Genomic DNA, 7,473 nt, shown 5'->3' with positions numbered 1-7,473 from the left:
GTTTTCAATTTGGAAAGAAAACATCTCTCTTCTAGTATAACAACTGGTGAAGAATGATATGGTTGTTCAAGTAAATCGTGACACTGCTAGAAGTGTGTATCAGCTCCTTTTACCAACTGTGACATGCCAGCTTGCACAACATGAGAAAATTCAACTTCATAGGTGCTGTTCAACAGAACAAGGATTTTAATCTATTTTCACTATTCCCAGGAACCAACTTCGATCTCAGTCTAGTTTTGCTGCTTTGGTAGGTTTTGATCTTTAAATGTCTTATGTGCACAAACACATCTAAACGGAGGAAGAGTCCCAGTCTGCTCAAATAGTTGTATAAACCCAGACCAGATCCCTCTGACTCTTAATATACCCCAGACGTGCTAATATGCTTAGAGGACTGATGTTAGGATCCTGCAAGAGTTGGAGGCCAGAAGTTACTAACAGATGGGAAGGATACAGCCATCTGTGCATGAGGTAAGAGTTTTTGCTTGGCAGTAGTCTTAAGAAAGAGAGTTTTAATAATTTTATTTCCATCAGTGGCATGCACTCTTGGCATTTTTACTGCTCAGACTGGCCCTATATATTGTCCAATATATATGGAAATAAAAAAGTTATGGGAGCTTCTTTGTACTGAAGAGGCACAGATACTGAGGGGTAGCAAAGTGGGGTTATTCTCGGGTCAGTGCATTTTATTTTTCTCACAGTGAAATTTAACAGCTGAAACAGAATAATTTTTTATTGAAGAAGATTTTGGGATATACCATTTCATTAACTACTTGGAAGGGTAAGTTCCTTAACATAGGTTAATCTGCTTAATGCAACAACCTGTATCTTAATTAGAATCTGTTTCATGAATTGTATCTGCAGTGGTGTCTTTCCCTTGAAGATAATGTTTGCATTAATCATGGGCAGGACAGCTCAACTAACTTGATTATGAAATTTCTCTCGATGAAAGGTTTAACCTTCTATGCAACTGAAGTTTATCAGTGTTTTGTTTAGATCTCTCAAGTGTAGAGTTAATGTCTTTTTCACAAAGTTTAATTTAGTTGTTTGACATCAGCTGTGTCAGAGCAAGATACTCATTGTCTTGGGCAGTAACTGAAGCACAATCTAAAGTAACAAGAAGTAGAAATTCTTACACTTAAAATTTTTGTAGCTTTATAACTGAGCTATCTTGATTGAAAGTCATCTCAGATAGCAAAATAAAAATGTTGTACCATCTCTTGCTCCATCCTAGAATATCAAGTAATAATCCAAAATCCCTTTAGGCTGAGGCTTGCTATGTACTAGGCAATGTTTACTGTTATAGTGCAGATGCACTTTATTGCAACAAAAAAACACATTTAGTTTGGACAGTTTGTGCTGGATATCTGAGTGAAATAAACTATCTTAGCAATCTCTAAGATTGGCTATACTGGAATTTTTACTAGCCTAGAAATTTTGCACCAACTGAAATTGTACTAGGCTAGTAAAATCCTCTCTGGCAAAACTGGACAGTATTGGGACATAATCAAAAAACCTAACCTAGCCCTTCTAGTTACAGTTTGGAGGAGTAACCACCCTTATGGTATCCACCCTGTTTTGGAGAGAAGTGAAGGGAGAAAAGGTACTTGGCAGTTGTTGCAGGCAGAGGTAAGCAGAGTTTGAAATCATGTTGGATGTTAAGTTACCCAGTGAAAGAGGGTTACACAACCAGCTAATATATATATATACACATGTATATATATATACACACACATATAGGTATAAAATGCTTGCCAGGAATGTTTAATCAAAACATTAAATAGCCATAGGTACAAAATTTATATATAATCAATATACAATACGTAATTAAATGACTGTAAATGTTATGTTTACCATTACAAATCCAAACCCCTTATATGATAAAGAATTTGACAGTTTTGGGGACTATAGAGAAGGAACTTAGAATCGTTAATACTCAGAAACACATTTTGTTTTGTTTTATGTGAAATATTCTCAGATGCCTAGCTGATATATTTTTAACTTCTGCTTAGGGAACAAAACCGGGGACCATAATAGAGACACTTATTTTGTATAATACCAGTAAGGGGCCAGGAGCATTCTCCAGCCCTGACACCAAATTCTCCAATGCATGTATTTTTATAGATAAACCTTCCTAGCCCTGAAGAGCAGGTGGCTGCATCAGAATTGCTGTTGTAAGTCTTACCAGGCCCACGCTAATCCCTGAAGCATGCCTGGGCATTCACTGGGAGAATGCTCATTGACACGAGCCAAAACTCAGGTAGCAACCTTGCTGGTGATTTAATGCTTATTGAAGTGCAGTAACATCCAGGCGAGTGTTGCAGTTTACTGGAACACATCTAGCCTTAGACAACATCTGATTTAGAGATTATCCTTGTGTCTCAGGAGAAATTAAAGTTGTTAGGTCTCTTTCAAAATCGGTCAAGCTTGGCAGTGTCATTGTGAACAAGCATGAGATGATGCTTTTATAGTCAGTACCTGATAATGTATTGTTACTCCATAACATTTTGCAAAATTGCTATCATTAAAATTTATTTAGGAAGTCCAATTATAGTTTCTAAAAGGTCAGATCTGATCCAGATTCCTATGTGAGCGGGACTATTCAGTCAGAAAACTCCTTGCCCTTTTGCAGTTTAATTTGTAATTGGGCAAAAGGTAGAGTAACATGTTTAGTAAACAAGAAAAAACATTCTGATTTACAAAGCAGACAAAAAATGAGAATATGTACGGTAGCTCCTAACACAGTTTGTTATGGATGTCTTGACTTTTAATTATGAATTACAAATTGTAGAACACTGTGCTGTTTTCATTGCAGGCAAGATGGTAACAAACTGTTTCTTTGTGTATAAATGCATTATGGAAAAGCATCCCTCTATCATTTTAGACTGATACTAAAATGGATTGAATTTGTGACTATTCTTTATTTAAGGGAGTGTTTCTTATCCTTAGTGCCATGCCCTGAATGTGAATGTTGGCAATTGAGAGGGTCTTAACTTTTACTTACCGTTTACTCATATATTTTGAGAGCATTTGTGGAGACACAAATCCACACAGAAACATAAATTCATATATAAACAGACCTCTTGAGAAAGAACAAAACTGAACAAGCTTGCTGTCTTCTTCATGCCTGTTTACTGCTCTGTAGTTTCACCCTCTCAGTGCAATAATCCAAATCCTCTTCTTCCTATGCCTTCCATGGCATCTGTTTGGGCAAGAGACAGCGTGTGGTGTGGTTACTCCAGTTAGTCATACGTGCAGGCAGACTGGCCAGCCAGTGCTCGTGCCCACTGCCAACTGGCTCATGCTCAGATAGCACGTGCTGTTGTGTTCTGCCTACTTTTCCCATACTCATGTAACTAATTCCAGTCTCCTTCCTATGTCCAGATACTGGTGTTAAAGAAAGTTATAGGGATTTAATTACTTTGGGCTGTATTAGGTTTACTTCAGTGGTGTATTATTACCCCTGCTATTCCTATTATTAGTAAGTCAGGATTTATTATATATGAGCAGTAGTAAGGAACTAGTACTATTACAATGCTCTGAGGCCTTGGTCCCTTGACTGACCAGAACAGATGTCTTCGGAGTGTCATTTATATCCCACCAAACAGAAATTTCTAATTTTTACTTCCTATGAAAATCAGGCTGCAGGGAAAAGGACAAATACACACCCAGGATTCTTCACAGTGTGAAGTTGGATGCACTTGAGTTGTCAACTTTCACTAAGAAATCAGGAATTGCTCTAAGATTTCCCAACCCAGAGAAATTCCTTTCCCAACCTGAAATTTCTTTCCTTCTTTCAAATATCATTGAAATTGGCCAACCAGGTGACACAAAGGCACAGAGCATGGTTTCACAAGAAACATGGCCAAAATCAGATAATGGTGATGGTATTGTAACCTAGACCTTCTGCATAGTTTCAAATAAGTTAGGTTTTATATTACAATGAGAAATACATTGTGAAAAGGGAAAACAAGAACAAAATAATGACTTTTAAAATCATATAGTGTTGGGAAAGAGGGTGTATAACAATGGGGTAAGTTTCCTTGTGATTGCTTGTAGATATTCAGATTCACAGACCATCTTTTTCCTTGTCTACATAAACTGTTTTTGTAGCTTTATCATACAAGTATCATAGAAATACAGGGTTAGAAGGGGCTGCAAGAAATCCCATAGTCCAAACCACTACATTCAGTGGGGATCTTTCATAATTGGAGTATTATTGTAACCATCAGCATCCCATGCAGGCATGCTCTGGGCCTCATGGAGCTGCTTTCAGCTGTTAAGCTGCTGCTCTGGCACTAATGAAACTGCTGGGTTCCCAGGCTGACCTCAGCACTCTGCTACTGCCCTCCTGAAATGTGTCTGAAACCTCTTCTTCATCATCAGCTCCCAGGAGGGAGAGGGAAAGGAAATCCACTTTGGTTTTAACAGCTGGCACTGGATAGAGGAGAGAGTTATAAATAAATGGAAATAAAGAACAAGGGCATGCGACTGAAGCCCCATGTTGGTCACTTCTTGGTACGGCAACAGATGAGCAGTGCTCTGAGTGACAAAATGTCACTCTGAATGTGTAGGCACTATGATAATGTCAAAAGAGGCTCATTTGAACTGGGATTCAGGAGAATCCTTTATTTAAATCCTGTCTGAACCTCTGACAAGCGCGTGACCTTCTACTATATACTGAGCTCCATGGGTCAAATTGGTCCTTGCTGCAACTAAATTGACTACAATGAAATTATTCTGGGAGTGAACTTGATTTCTCAGATGTCAGTCAACACAGCTGGTTCACTGAATAAATGAAAGAAAGCAATCATAGACGTCACTGGAAAACAGATGCATCTGAACCGAGTCTTTTGATTTTAGCAAAACTGGAGCAGAACTGCACAACTGTTACTTAAAATGCATAAATAATTGCTGCTGGTGGTTTATTGACAATGTAAACTCTAGAAAGGTAACAGAGGTGTAAAAGTGCCATTGTCTTTCTTAGAGGGAATGTATTTATCTTATATATTATTTAAAACTTGGGAAATGACTGATGCTTCTTTAAGTATTCTGGTATAGATAGGTTTTTCTTAGAAGAATTAATAATGATAAATGACTCAGGCATTTATGCTGAGTCATTTACATTAAAATGCTGCACAGTGGTAAGCTTCTTCCATAGAAAATGCTTTTAGAGTCAGATAACAATGATGTTAATTAATAAAAGATAATGGTTATTAAGAGTGTCACAGGCAGAAGGAGAGCTTCAGACAAAGTTTACTGGGGAGACCCACTCCCCCACTGAGTCATGATATGCAGAAAGGACCCTGTTGCTTTCTAAACTTGTCTCAGAGAGGGGTCTGGGTGGAGCTGCATCCGGTCCTACTCCCAGACTTGGTCAGTGGTTTATGTCTAAAGGATTATGTAGGTGTAATTGAGCTCTCTCCCACAGGAATAAGGATGGCACTCCAATTATATTTATACGAATAAAATAAATTATTAATTTAAATTGATGATGATAATAAAAGACCTTAATCAGAATTATTTACTACACAGTATAGTTAGCTATAATGACTAGTTTAGTGCATATGTATTGAATCAAAATTGAAGCAATAATATTAAAGCTAGCAAAATAATTATGGAAATTGATGTTGCTCACCTATACAACAACTGTGGGTAAATCTCTTTTGCTCAGCCTTGAGGAGTAACCTCAAAGGGCATACCCACTCAAGAGAGGAATTTCCACACACACTTCAGAAGGGGTATGTTAGAAGACCCTGCCATTCAAAACTGGGACTGGGCCTTTATAGCATAAAGTGAGTGACTGTCAGTCATATGTCTGCAGGCTCAACAGCTTTAGATATGTTATCAGTACTAGCACTTGTTGGTTCCTTTATCTAGAACTTTGCCACCCACATCCTCACAGCTGACAGTTTCTGCTGGAAAATGCTGAATGTCTAACTTTGGGATTAGTAAGTCAGTCTGGCCTCAGCATTCTTCAGTATGGAAAGCAGCTGACCTCTGTGAGGTGAATACCACGAAGTTCCAGTGAGGCCCAGTGCAAGTTCCTGCATATGGGTCAGGGAAATCCCAAGCAAAGTACAGGCTGGGCAGGGGATGGATGGAGAGCAGCCCAGCACAACCCAGCACTGTGCACTCGCAGCTCAGAAAGCCAAACATGTCCTGGGCTGCATCCAAAGCAGGGTGGGCAGCAGGTTGAGGGAGGGGATTCTCCCCCTTTACTCTGCTCTCATGAGACCCCACCTGGAGTACTGCATCCAGGTCTGGCGTCCCCAAAGTAAGAAGGATGTGGACATGCTGGAGTGAGTCCAGAGAAGGGCCACAAAGATGATCACAGGGCTGGAGCACCTCTTCTATGAAGACAGACTGAGGGAGTTGGGGCTGTTCAGCCTGGAAAAGAGAAAATCCAGGAAGATCTTCAGGAAGAGCACCTTCCAGTATCTAAAGGTGACCCACAGGAAAAATGGAGAGGGACTTCTTACAATAGCATGTAGTCACAGGACATGGGGTAATATGGCTTCAAACTGAAAGAGAGTAGGTTTAGATTAGATATTAGGAAGAAATTCTTTCCTTCAGGGGTGGTGAGGCACTGGAATAGGTTGCCCAGAGAAGCTGTGGACTCCCCATTCAGGCTACTAAGTCTTGGTGTCTGTGTACCTGTGTCACTAGGTGTGCTTGTTTTGGCTGGAATAGGGTTAGTTTTCTTCATAGTAGCTGGTATGGGCTGTGTTTTGGATTTGTGCTGGAAACAGTGTTGATAATTCAGGGATATTTTTAATTTTGCTAAGCAGTGCTTATACAGAGTCAGTGCCTTTTCTGCTTCTCACTCTATCCCACCAGCAAATGGGTGGAGGGTGCACAAGAAGTTAGGAAGGGGACACAGCCAGGAGAGCTGACCCCAGCTGAGTGAAGATTCCATACCATATCACATCATGCTGAGTACATAATGCTGGAGGAAGAAGGAGAAAGTGGGATATTCAGAGTGGTGGTGTTCATCTTTCCAAGTAACTGTTATGCAGGATGGAAGCCTGCTTTCGAGAGGTTGGCTGAACACCTGCCTGCCCATGGGAAGTGGTGAATGAATTCCTTGTTTTCCTTTGCTTGCATGGATGGCTTTTTCTCTACCTATTAAACTGTTTTTATCACTTTTAAAAGTGAGTTTTCTCACTTTTACTATTCCAGTTCTCTCCCCCATCCCACTGAGGGGAGGGAGAGAGTGACTGTGTGGGGCTCAGTTGCTGGCTGGGGTTAAACCAATAACACAAGGAGAACTTTGTGAAATTTAGAAAACATCAGTGTAAAATGACCTAGACAAAAAGTTGGTTTACATAGCAGTTGCAAGAGATGTGCTCCAGCGCAGATAAAGTTAAACAAGGGGTTCTTCTCTTTTCCCTGATGTTCCTGTGTTTTAAACAGAATGGGAGGTTGCAAGTCAAAGGGTTCTTTTGTCCAATCTGCTCATGTAATTTAAGTTAG

Source organism: Empidonax traillii, unplaced genomic scaffold, assembly GCF_003031625.1.
Source record: "Empidonax traillii isolate 1590-97213 ecotype Southwest subspecies unplaced genomic scaffold, ASM303162v1 scaffold501:size454599, whole genome shotgun sequence".
Classification (NCBI taxonomy): Eukaryota; Metazoa; Chordata; class Aves; order Passeriformes; family Tyrannidae; genus Empidonax; species Empidonax traillii.
The sequence above is the reverse complement of the archived record's forward strand: the minus strand, read 5'-3'. Positions refer to the sequence as shown.